Source organism: Gossypium raimondii, chromosome 11 (genome assembly GCF_025698545.1).
Source record: "Gossypium raimondii isolate GPD5lz chromosome 11, ASM2569854v1, whole genome shotgun sequence".
NCBI lineage: Eukaryota > Viridiplantae > Streptophyta > Magnoliopsida > Malvales > Malvaceae > Gossypium > Gossypium raimondii.
This window is the reverse complement of record NC_068575.1, coordinates 16,167,894-16,181,366: the sequence shown is the minus strand read 5'-3', so window position 1 is coordinate 16,181,366 and position 13,473 is coordinate 16,167,894. Positions and strand designations below refer to the sequence as shown.

At 31.2% G+C, this 13,473-nt stretch overlaps 2 long non-coding RNA genes across 4 annotated transcripts; both read left to right on the top strand.

Annotated features, from left to right (window-relative positions):
* The first annotated feature begins 5,420 nt into the window (after positions 1-5,420).
* LOC105804458 (uncharacterized) lies at positions 5,421-8,502 on the top strand. Of its 3 annotated transcripts, none has more exons than XR_008191319.1 (6): positions 5,421-5,955; positions 6,038-6,117; positions 7,216-7,309; positions 7,585-7,642; positions 7,741-7,964; positions 8,359-8,496. It is a non-coding gene; the product is annotated as an uncharacterized LOC105804458 (long non-coding RNA). The 3 variants fall into 3 exon arrangements; XR_008191318.1 differs by having other exon boundaries at positions 5,423-5,955; positions 7,741-7,766; positions 8,359-8,502; XR_001136982.2 differs by lacking the exon at positions 8,359-8,496 and having other exon boundaries at positions 5,423-5,955; positions 7,741-8,321.
* Positions 8,503-8,728: 226 nt separating this feature from the next.
* Positions 8,729-11,623, top strand: LOC128034512 (uncharacterized). Its single transcript, XR_008190560.1, has 3 exons — positions 8,729-10,421; positions 10,517-10,560; positions 11,518-11,623. It is a non-coding gene; the product is annotated as an uncharacterized LOC128034512 (long non-coding RNA).
* The last annotated feature ends 1,850 nt before the right edge of the window (positions 11,624-13,473 follow it).

Here is a 13,473-nt window from a genome sequence, read left to right as displayed (position 1 = left end):
ATTTCTTTTTTTGAATTTTTGTGGATTTTAATTTTTTTTAATAACGGAATAGATTATCATTTGCCATATTTTAGATTAAATTAGTTGAATATGCCGAAAAAATTGGTACCATAGGTCGATTTTTTTAAAAAAATTTAGGGAAATAAATCATTTTTGGAGAGAGAGTGTGAAAGTGCGTCCAGTTGAGTGGAGAAAGTGCACCAGCTGAACGAGGTTTTCTATTGACTTGTTAGGGAAAGTGTGTCTAACTAGACACGCTTTCTTTGTAATTATCAAAAAACGCGTTTAGTATAGGGGTGAGTAAAATTCGATTCGACTCGAAAAAATAAAAAAATTCTAATTTCGAGTTAAACGAATCGAGTTATTCGAGTTATTCGAATCAACTCAATTTTTTTTTTCAAATTTCGAGTTCGAATTGAGTTGAGTTTTTGAATTCGAATAACTCGAATAATTCGAATATCAAACTATAATATTTTATATTTTTACCCCAAACTCCCAAACCTTTTTACTTTTCCCTCAAAAGTTTTACTCCTTCCCACTTTCCTCCCAAAACTTTTACTCCTGTCTCCTCCCAACCCCCCAATCTACCCAAAATTCATTTCCCACCAAAATTATACTCTCCCATTTACTTTTTCTCAAAATTTTACTCCCTCCCACTTTTTCCCTAAAATTTTTATTCCCTTCTCATCCCACCTCTCATCTACCCTAAACCCTCCCCCCTCCAATTTTTTTTTAATATTTTCCCTCCAAAATTTTACTCCCCCTATTTACTTTCTCTCAAACTTTTATTCCCCAAAACCTTTTATTTTCCCCCTAAACTTTTACTTCTCACCATTTACTCTAAAATAAAAAATCAAAATTATCCAAAAAAAACCACTAAACATAAATAGTAATAATTTTATTTATATCTACTATTTATATTATTAAATTAAATTTCACATTTTATATTATTTATATTATTGAATTGTTTAGTCATATTGAATATTTATATTAAAATTGAATTATTAATTATGCCATAAAATATTTGTGTTAAAATTTTATATTGGTATCAATTTCACATTTTATTTTTAAAATAACTTTTATTAAAAATCATATTTTTACATTTAATATATTTTTAATTCCAAAATACATAGTGACAAGAATCTGAAGATAATTGAAACAACTAAGCAAGCAAAGAAGCTAACTAGTATATAAAAAATTAATAAATAAATTATGAGGTGATGAAAGTTAATAAAAAAAATTGATTAAGGTGGATAAATTTTATTACGATGGGTGACAGTGGTTACAAGGACCCAAAATTATTTTTTAAAATTTAACTCGAACAAATATATTCGATTCGATTCGAATTCCATCTCACTAGACTCGATTCGAGAAAACTTCAAATAAAGTTAGGATGATAAAATGAGATTCGAAAACTTGATTAACTTAAAAATTTTCGATTCGATCGAATGCTCACCCCTAGTTTAGTATGCTTTCCCTAATGTGTCAGCATGAACGCTTGTCCAGCTTAACACACTTTTATACACTCTTTAAAAAAAACGACATATTTCTCTAAATTTAAAAAAGAGCAACCTATTTTACCAATAATTTTTTTAGTATATTTGACTAATTTAAACCATATTTTAGACTTATCATTTATCATATCAACAAAAATTAACGATCAAGTTAATTGATAATGACTTCTGTTAATTTTTTAAATTAATTTAATTTTAACCCCAATTAATACAAATGAATTCCATCTGTTTAAATTTTTAGTGTTTTTTAAAAAAATTTTTACTAAAAGCCTTTTGATCTTTTAGCCCAAAAATAAAGTAAAAGAGTTTCAAAATCTCAACTTAAAGTGGCTTATATAATGAATTAATGTTCACTAATAAGATAATTATTAAGTTATTTAATTTCACAAATGTTAAGAAATTATCTCCCATCTTTAATTAGTATTTAAAATATTAAATAAATAAGATACATAACGATTTTTCTTTATCTACCTTATAAAATCAAAAAATTCCAATACAATTTATCAAATAAAAATCATTAATTTTTTATTTTTATATTAAAAAACTACATATGTATAATAAAATTTAAATTTAAAATCTTATTACATTTATAAATTTAATTTGACCATTTCAAATATACTTTTTATGAATCGAGTTGTCACATTTGACGTTACATCTTGAAAGCTTGGCTTTTGGCTCATACACCTCGGGATTTTTGTAAACCTCCAAAATTTCGTATCTTCCATTATTAGGTTTACATTAATTAGTCAAAATTTTTGATATCGTATCCATCATCAAATCAATTAGATTATTGGTTTGGTAATTTATTTAATTCAATTAATTTAGTCAGTTTATTCAATTTAATTAAATAAAAATTAGTTTAATTATTCGATTCAACTAATATTTTTGTTCGATTCAAAGATCCATACCGATGTTTAAATTAACTAATCTAGTGACTTTTTCTAAATTGATACCCCAACCGATCCAATCTAGTGTAGACAACATTGTAATTTATATACATTTACGTTTTATTCATTAATTAGCTTTAATAAATAATATGCATAGTTGTTTTCACATTTATATATAAATTATTTTCTTTGGGCAATTTGTTTTTCACTCTTGCTTTTTAAAATTATAAAATAGATAATTTACTTTAAAGATAAGTTATATAATCGTATATTATAACTTATAAGATTCTTTTATAAATTAATCTTATTGTTATTATTTTTATAATAAAATTCTTTTCTTATTGTTAATTGTAAATGTTTTTCATAAATAATTTTTGTGCTTAGTATAAAATTTATAATAAAATATTGACATATCTATTTACTATAACCTCTTTAATATAATATTTCAAATCCATACTTCTTTAACGATTGACATCTCTATATATTATAACCATTCTAATATAATATTTTCAAACTTTATAATAATACATATATTTTATATACTACTAATATGTTTTTATTGATTTTTTATGTTAAGATTAAATTTACATATATTTATTTATTTTTTTTAAAAATAATTACATTTATTAAGGCAAGATATGAATAATGGAGTCGATTGGTACTTGGCAGCGCCCACTGTAAGTTGCCACTAAGACAGTTTATTACTTACCTTAATTAGTTTGACAATTTGATGAAGAAAATATTTGGAGTTTATTTGTTGTTATATTGAAGATACTATACTCTATTTACGAAAATCAATCATTAGCTTTTAAAGATTGGATTGGATTTGTGTGAATCATTTAAGTCCTTGGAATGTGAAAATTCGGTCAAGATTGTGTTGCTGATTTGGAGAGATCATATCTTCCATTGATTATACTTTTAATGTTTATATTGTAATAACTATTTTCATGGAGTACTTATTTTGTATTCACCTAGATTCTTTGTTAGCAAGCTAAAATTGATATATGCTTTGAGGCTTGTCTAGGTTTTGTATGAGAGCTTATTGAGAGCACTTTAATCTATTCATTGAGGAATTATTTTTGTGAGACAATGCAAAATATTATAAATATTGTTGCATATTTACTACCCTAATTCTTAAGAGAGAATTTGGAGGTGAGTGTTTTAATCTTTAGGTACAAATCTGATATCTCTATAAGTGATAGAGTGAATCACTTGTATTTATGGATTAAAAATAGTGAAATTATTCACTGCTCTAGACTCGACAGACGTAGGGAAACCAAACTTCGTAAACGAACACTACACCAAAACAGGCTTTTAGCGGCATTTTTAGTGGCGTTTGGACAAAAAAACGCCGCTAAAAATCGAGCATTAGCGGCGTTTTATGAAAAGCGCCGCTAAAGATCGAGCATTAGCGGCGTTTTAAGGAAAGCGCCGCTAAAAATTAGTATTAGCGGCGTTTTATGAAATGCGCCGCAAAAACCTAAGCCCAACGGCATCGTTTTTTTGACCTTTCGGGGCTTTAGCAGCGTTTTTGAGAAAGCGCCGCTAATGCTCAGCGCTTTAACGGCGTTTTTGGAAAAGCGCCGCTAATGCTCAGGGATTTAGCGGCGTTTTTGGAAAAGCGCCGCTAATGCTTAGGGATTTAGCGGCGTTTTTGAAAAAGCGCCGCAAAAACATTTTATCTGTCTAATTACTATTTAATTTGTTTATTTATATTAATTAAAATTCAATTTATTTTTAATTGAATATTTGTTAAAAATGGATTAATTTGAAATAATGACACGTTGAAATAAATTGAAATAAAAAACATAGAACAATATTTGTTAAAAATAGAAAAATTAAAATACTATTATTAAGCCATAATTTTAAAATTTTTGGGTACATGACTGATTGATTTTTAATTTATATATTAAATAATTTCATATATAATTATAAAAGATACGATAGTATTAATTTTAAAATATTTAATTAATTATCATTATAGCTTAGGGTTTAATATATATTGTTAGGGTATATGGTTAATTTAGGATTAAGGCCGGTTTAGGAGTTATACAATTTTAAGGTTTATAGATTATGGAATTAGGAATTATGGATTAGGGGTTCTGGTTTAAGTGTTGTGATTTAGGGGTTAGGGGCTAGGAGGTTAGAGATTAAGAGTTAGGGTTTAAGGTTTATAGATTCGGTGTCAGTTAGGGGTTTAGGGTTTAGATTAATTAGTGTGTTTTAATTTATATTAAATAAGGTTTAGGGGTTAGGGATTCGGGTTAGGGTTTAGATTAATTAGTGTTTTTTAATTTATATATTAACTAAGGTTTAGGGGTTAGTAGTTATGGGTTAGGGGTTAGAGGTTAGATATTAAAAGTTAGTGATTTAGGGTTTAGAGATTCGGGGCCGGGTTAAGGTTTAATATTTAGATTAATTAGTATTTTTTAATTTATATATTAATTAAGTTCTTATGTAATTGTAAAAGAGGGGTTAGGGGTTTAGGGTTTATGTTTTATGATTAGGGTTTAGAAGATAGGGGTTAGGGGTTTAGGGTTTAGATTAATCGGTATTTTTAATTTATATATTAAATAATTTCTTATATAATTGTAAAGAGATAATATTAATTTTAATATATTAAAATTATGATTATAGTTTAAATTATTTATAAATAAAAGTAACAGATTGATATGGATAAGTAACTATCTATTTTGGATAGGACCAAATTATAACAAATAAAAATGAAATACAAAAACTAAAAATTATAATTCTATCTAATTCTTTTAAATATTACTTAAAATTTAAAAATTATTTATTTAAAATTTATATGAAAGATATAATAATTTAATTTAAAAATTGAAAAAAAGTAGAGCGTTAGCGGCATTTATTAAAAAACGCCGCAAAAGGTAGGAAGCAAAAAAAGAAAAGTAGTGGCGTTTTTCTGTCAAACGCCACTAATATTTTTACAAAACGATATCGTTTTGTGTTTATATATTTTTTAGCCCAAAATTTCAAATGAAATATTCTTTTTTTTCCCCTTATTTTTCCCAAAATCGATTCCCCCCATCCCCAAAAATCTCTTCTTCTTTTTCCACCATTTTATTTTTCCCAAGCCATTTCTCCCCTACCCCGACTCCCTTTATTTTTCCCCCTAATTTCCCCAAATCGGCAGCCCTCTGCATCCTTGTCGACACACTTTCCCTTTCCACCCTTCCCTCCAAAACCCAAATTCCTTCAAGCAAAACCCAAACCCTCCTTCAAATTATCCTTAAGTTTTCCTTTTTTCTCATTTTTGGTATTGCGCAAGTTCCAAATATTGTTGGTGTTTTGCCTATGAATCCCGGATAGAATTATAAATTTTAGAGGTAAATGTTTAGTGATTTTTAGCATTGAAGATGGTGGTTGTCGGGCAGCAGTTTATGTTTACATCCATATTCCGTAAACGGTTAAAGCGTCCACTCCTTCCTCTCTTGTCTATCTTCAATTTTCTCTGAACCTAAACCAACTTTCTGATTTGGGATTTAAATTGAACATTGCCTTTTTCGCATGTATCTCAGAAGTAGGGATCTAAGGTGAGAGGGTTTGTGTTTATTCATACAATGTGCTAAGTAGTTGTATGATTGCTCAATTTTCATCTCTCTGCTGTTATTTTAGGGTTAAAGGTCAAGTTGTGCAGGTTGCTGGAAGAGAAAAAATTAGGGGTCTGATTCTTACTAGCTTCCGTTCTCCATCTGGTACACTTTTATCTCCTCTTTATTATGTTTCTTAAATTTGTGGTTGCAAGTTCTAGGTCTTACTGTTATAACTAGAGAGTTGCTCTCAAAAGTTGCTCTCTAAGATTATATTGTTTAAACCAAAATGATTCCTATATTTTCGGTCTTGCATTAAGTTCTGAAACTGTTTCTTTCTCCCATTATGTTTTGAGACACTGAATACGAGCTGATAGGTAGGTATCATAATTGAAAGGCTTGTTATGATTAATCTGGGTTATCAGACAGATTTGGTTGAATCTGAAATAGGTTATTAATTATCATTAATTAAAGAAAATCTTTAACTACAATAATGAATTGAGATTGAATCGTAATTACATGGTATTATTATCTTGACTATTGCATTTTCACTCTTCTTAATCATTATTCATATTTACTTTATTTATTTTGTTTTCTCATTGATATCAGTAGCTTAGTAAATTAGCGAGTTAAGTAATTTAATTGAAGTTATTTGTAATATTTTCTCATTATAATTGAAAGGCTTGTTATGATAGGTAGGTATCATAATTTACAAACTAACCCTGACTGCCTATGAGTCAAAATCAAAGATTATATGCTCCCTTTACAATGCCCAACAAAGGTGCTCCCGGTTAATGGTTTTTATTCAGCTCCACCAATTTCCTTCTTTCGGGTAGCAGAAGATATTGCATCAATTCTTTCCTGGAGAAATGCAAAGGAACCCACCACCGGATGGTTGTGAGGGTATTTGTGTCGATAGGTCTATTCAGCGATGGATTTAGGATTTGTTTCAAAGCTTCCGATCAGGCTATTAATTCAAAATTGTTTAGTTATATTTTTCTCTATGCCATTCAAAAGAAAATCATCTTTCATATTATTCCAAAACTTTGTCATTTTCATGCTTGAAAATGTTTACCCTATTATTACAATAGACACTTGAAGAGGTAGCATTATGTTTTGAGACACTGAATACGAGCTGATAGGTAGGTATCATAATTGAAAGGCTTGTTATGATTAACATGGTACAATTCAGAATTCCTGTTACTGAAATTATCTATTTGGAGTTTGTTATAAGTTACGTTGTTTACATTTGTTTCTTTGCAGGAATTATATCATGAGTTGCATGCCTTGGACAGATTTGAACAAGATTATCGACATAAGCTTCAGAAAGTGGATAATTCAAATACTGCTCAAAGGGGTAACCTACTGTTTGTATCTCTATTGTAACATTCTAGCTTAAACTTATTGGTTAACTGGGTGTTTCTAATTTGTGTTTCTAGATTAAAATGGTGAATCATACTGAACACCCCGAAAAAGCAAAACCTGCTGATATGTAGAAGTAATAACTAGTTTTTATGTGTTTCTAGTCAAAACCCTCTGTGGCCAATTCCATTTTGGTTATAAGGAACCTGTAAGCTTTATCATGGCCCTTCTTAGGCATGTTAGTGCTCATTCTGATGACATTTTGTGCAGGAATTAGTGGTGCACCTCAAGATAACAACATTATGCTCTGGAATGCTGTTATATTTGGGTATATTACGAAATAAGACTAGAGAATCTTTATGTACTTACTTTTTAGATTAAAGTTCTATTAAATTGTGCTAATGTCTTTACTTGATGGATTTGCAGACTTGATGACACCCCATGGGATGGAGGTAAAGTAAATTCTGGTGTTTTGGTTTGAAGCATCAATTTTTCTATGTTCGTTTAGTTGATTTGTTTGATTTTCTCTTTAGAAGGTTGCTTTGCTCAATATATGTTGATTATTACTTTGATTATTTATGGTGCGAAAATTATAAGTATATCAAGGTGATCTTTTCTGATTGTCATGAAACTTCTGCATCTCAGCCGAGGTTAGTCTCAATTGATCTCAATTGTCTCCTTGTTCCACTATTAGCTAAAACAATAAGCTCGTTGATTTTCTGACTTGCTTAATAGATTAGTTGTTTCATGTTTGGAAACTTTTGATGCTCTTGGTCTTATGTCCTGTAGTCATTGAAAAAAATTTGGTTCTCATTCTTCACTTAACAAGTCCAGTGGCACATACATATGTAAACTAGGAATTCATTGGTTTCATTGCTGTAATCTCTCTTATTCAATATCTAATTCATTTCCATGGTTGAGATAGCTAACTTGTCAATTTCCTCGAGTATTAATTTTTGCATTCATGTTATTTCCCATTCATATTTAACTTGTCAATATCAATTTTTGTTTTAATGCACTATAATTATTTTCCCAATTCTGCAGGGTACATGAAGATTGGATAACCAGGAATGTAGCAGATGTAGTTTGCATTGTATTTTTTATTACCAAGATTTACTTGATTAAGAAAATGCATTGTATTTTTATTACCTTGCAATGTGTATAGTCATAGGCAAGTTCAACTAGTCGATCTATTTCTCATATGTATTATTTATTTTAGTTTTGATTCTAAATTTTATTTTTACTTTAATATTTACGATAACTTTACTAACTTTTGGATTTTAATTGTGTTATTAATTTATTATTTTAAATTCTAAAACTAAATTCATTAATTTTTATATTTAGTTTTAAAGTTAAAATTTTCATAGAAAATTTAATTTAAATAATATTTTTATCCTTAAAAGTATATTTAAAGTTCAAATTTAAAAAATAAAACATAATATAATATTTATCATAAAAATAAATATTATTTGATTAAATTAATTTTTTTAAATGTTGTATTTTTAGTGGCGTTTTTGTGAGAAGCGTCGCTAAAGGTTTGTTCTATAGCGGCGTTTATGGGAAAAGTGTCGCTAAAGGTATCGAGCTATAGCGACGTTTGTGGAAAAAGTGCGGCTAAAGGTTGTGACCTACAGCGGCGTTTGTGGGAAAAGCGCCGCCAAAGCTCTTGAGCTATAGTGGCGTTTCTGGGAAAAGCGCCGCTAAATGTCTTGATCTATAGTGGCGTTTGTGGAAAAAGCGCCGCTAAAGGTCTCGAGCTATAGCGGCGTTTTTGGGAAAGCGCCGCTAAAGTTAGCGACGCTGTCATTAGCGGCGTTTTTTGCGGCGCTTCTCAAAGCGCCGCTAATGCTTTTAGCGGTGATAAAAAACGCTGCTAAAGGCCTAAAAAAGCGCCGCTAAAAGCCTGTTTTGGTGTAGTGGAACCTTGATGTTCTTTATGTTTCTGTTTACATGTAACGCCCCAAAAATTTCCCACAAATATATGTTTGCTTCAGTGGTTATGTGTTCTAGGAGTGTTTCAGAAGCCTTGGGCCCAAGCCTTGACTTGGGAAAAAAATTTTGTTTTAAATGAATAAAGCCCTATCTTTAATCAGTAGGCTTTTAATTAATTATTTGTAAAAACATGTCAAAAATGTGCTTACTGTTTGGTGGCAAAGTGGTGGACTAGTGTGTTGAAGGTCAGGAGTTTGAGGCTTCGCATGAACAAAGGATTTAATTTTTATTGCTTGGCCATGGAGGTGTTGTAGTTTGACCGAAATTTGAGTGTTTGAGGAGTGTGGGGATGTGTGGCCGATTTTTAGGAGGGTAGTGAGGGGGATTTCGGTTGTTAAGGGGGTTTGGATGGGGGTGGTTGGAGAATTTGAAGGAGAGGATTAAGGGATGTGGTGAGAGGTTGTGCTCAATGGGTTTTTTGTTTCAAAATTTCGGCACCTTCTCCCCAAAATTTCCCTAGTTGTTGAAAGAAAAATCCTTTCCCCTCTTGGCCGAATTTTTCCTAAGTGTTCTCTCTCTTTTTTTTTCTCTTTTTTTGTAAATTCAGTTTTTTTTTGTTTTCTCTCAACTCCCTATCGGTCATTCTTAGTTCTTTGAATCGTTTTCTGTAGTGGTTCTTTTTCTCTTTTCTCTACCGATTATGTTTCCTCTTATCCTTCCCTTTGTTGCTGTCGGGATTCCATTGATTCTTGCTAAGTTTTGAGCGTTTCTTTTCATCCTTCTTTGTCGACCATTTATTTGTCTTTCATCTATTCATATTGGGCGGTGAGCAAACGATCGCCACTTTACTCCTCCCTTGGCCGAATCTTCTTCCTCGTTTCACCCTTCACTTTCTCATTGTCTTGCTGATTCTTTTCTTCCTCGTGCGGCCGACTGTGCTCCTACCTCTGTTCTCTGGTGAACATCCTTTATTTTTTGTTAAGTTTGTACTCTTTGTAGTCGGTTTCTTATCGTGATTGTTGGTAAGGGTAAATAGTATGGAGTTAGTTTTTTTTTTTTAGCTTGTTGGATCAATGCTTACTTGTTTTTGGTTAGTGCTTAGGAGCTGATTCGAGGGGTGGAAGATCATTAGTTGGCGTTAAGTGGGTAAAACCTCATTCTTTACTCGTTTGAAGGTAACGTAGTTGTTAGTTAACGCTTGGCCAACCCATGTGTTTTGGTTTGAGTAAGAATACAAGTGATTAATTGATGGTTTTATGGTCAAATGTAGGTTTCAAAGGCTCAGGATTTTCCTTCTCAGCGAATAGAAACCAGGTGTGTAATCACATCGCTGAAAATGCTAGTTGGCGAAAAAGTTAAAAAATAAGACTGACGATGCCACATGAGCGTGGGATCGCTCGTGTGGTAGGCCGTGTGATTGAACATGGGCATGTGATCGATGAGGCTGGCCATGTGCGATTCATGGGCCGGGATGAATTAGGCCATGTGGGCCACACAGGTGCGTGGGCCCCACATGGGCGAACTACACAAGCGTGTGGAAATATTGGGCTAGGCAGTGTGATCCATATGGCCAAGGTCATTTTGGGTCGTGTGGGCCACATGAGCGTATGGGCCTACATGGGCTGTAACATGGGCCTGTGGGCCAATTTTCTCTGTTTGACTGCAAAGGTTGCACAGGTCGCCCAAGTCAATTGTGAACCTACTGTGGGGATGATAAGGTTACCTAGACCCCTAATTAACTGAAATGATTGAAAGATTGTCATATGCCTATGTGAGATAGATATGTATGTCGGTATGTTGAGCATGCTATATACACTGTACTGATTATACATGATACCGTGACATAACTATATGATGCATTGCATTGGGTTGGGGATTGATATTGATTGGAGGAAGTGTATTGAAAGGCTTCAAGCCTAACTTACTGGCAGTTCAGCTGCAACTATTGTCTAGTGCCGCATTCGGTACTATTTGGAGTGTAGGGTTGGGTGGGTTGATTATATCCCCATATGGAGTGTAGGGTTGGACGGAGATGGAGTGTAGAGGCTGGTTGGGTAGGATTTGATAATTGCATAACTGTCACTGTTACTGTACTCTGATGGGCTAAGGCCCTAATTCTTATTGATACTGAAATGGGCTTAAGCCTAAACTGATACTGATACTGAAAAGGCTTAGGCCCCAAACTGAGATTATCTGCTATTGTCTGTTTGTTTGCATGGGGATTACACACTGAGTTTATGTAAATTCACCCCTTCTGTTTAATCTGTAAAGGTAATCCCCAAACATAGGTGGATCAGTTCGACGGAGGACTCAGCGGTGGTCACACAACCTATTTAATTTGACTTAGTACTTAATTAAAATTTTGATTCTATTTTGGGGGTATTTTATTGTAATTATGGCCTCTTTGGATTTTTATTTTGATTCTATTTTAGGGGTATTTTATTGTAATTATGGCTTCTTTGGATTTTTACTTTTAATTTGGGGTTTCTATTGTTTGATTTACAACTGCTAATAGTAAGGATAATCGAGTTTTCAAAACGAAACAAATGTTTTAACAAAATACGCACAAATATGCAAACTGTTTTAAAAAGCTTTCACAATACGTGACGTTTTGAAAATTAATAACGTTTTGAAAGAAAATAACTGTTGAATATGTATCGCGTTTGAAATTGATTGACACATCTTGGAATTAAGCATAAGATAGTATAAATGAGTGATAAAGAAAAGAGGTTTTTGATGACAACTCACTTTTCGAAAAACACTACCATGCGACACCGCTAGCTTTGGCCATAACGTCCAGGCTGGGTTTGGAGTATTACATTACATAATTTTAATAGTGCCAAGTCATAATAACCACTACAGTCTAACACTTCCATTACAATTTTTATATTAAACAAACAAACAACTTAAAATAACAACATTAACAAACATTATTAACCTATACATCGTATGGATATACAAACTAATTAAGATATATAATTACACTGTTTGTATGCCCAATAATTACTCTTTAAATAAAATGTATCTTAAAACTAGAACTAAATAATTATTCTACGTGTTATTGTTTTGGTGTTACAAAATCATCATCAATAGATTTTAATGTAACCATGACCTCAATCTATACTACACATGGCCTTACTTGTTTTTTTTTTAACATCACTAATAATAACGGTTCAATTTCAATTGTAGTTCCTTTACCTTTTAATTATACAAAATGGTTAAATTTCAATTTCAGTCCTTATACTATGCTTAAATTTAATATTTGATCATTATAATTTAATTTTATCCATAATTTGGTACCTTGATGGCTTGATGTTTGTAATACCATTAGTTAATCTAAATATTTTATTTTAAATTAAAATATTGATGTAAATTTAAAGAATTATTAACATCATTAAATTTTTTGTTAAATTTAATATCATTACAATACCATTTTGTGACAAGATTATCGAATGAGTAATTTTCTTTAATTTTAGAATGTCACACTAACAAATTTAGTAAAAAAATTAAGAGATTAATGACTAGACTAGAATTTTTAAATTTAAAAGATAGAGGAATTAAATTTTTAAAAATAAAAATGTAAAGAATATATTCCAAAAATAGAAAAGTACACAAATTGGAATGGTTTTTATATTTAACTATTTTGTTGTGCATTTTTTTTAAATGGGGTAAAAAGGAGTTTGGGAGGGGTATCTAATCTCTACCAAAAAAAAAGGGGGTCCAAAGCCATGACATTCTAACTTATCCTACCCATAGAGTGAATAGCATTTTTTCTCCCAATATAACCAAAAACAGAACTAGACATATGGACATGAAGTGAAGCAGTTAGATGGACATGTGGGTAGCTTGTAGTATTTAGACGTGTTTGTAAGCAGGTAAGGTGTCATTTGAGGATAAGTTGGATGCACCAGATCTTTTCAGGTAGCCAGGGAAATAGAGATAAACTTGGGTAAAGGTGGCCTACATAGACAGGGAATTCTGAGTTGGGAAAGTAGTAGGCCTAAATTTTAGTGAAAAATCCAGCCCAAGTGATAAGGAGTTCTTTTAAGGGATGATTTGGATGTATGACCTTGCATCACATGCACACTCTTCTTCACCTTTAAGCCTCAAATAAATTAATAAAAAAAAAATTTGATAATATATATATTTGTATCTTTGATTCTTTTGCGATTTGCAGCTATTTGGCATTGCCCGACCGATATTACTAAATTAAAAGTGTTTACACTA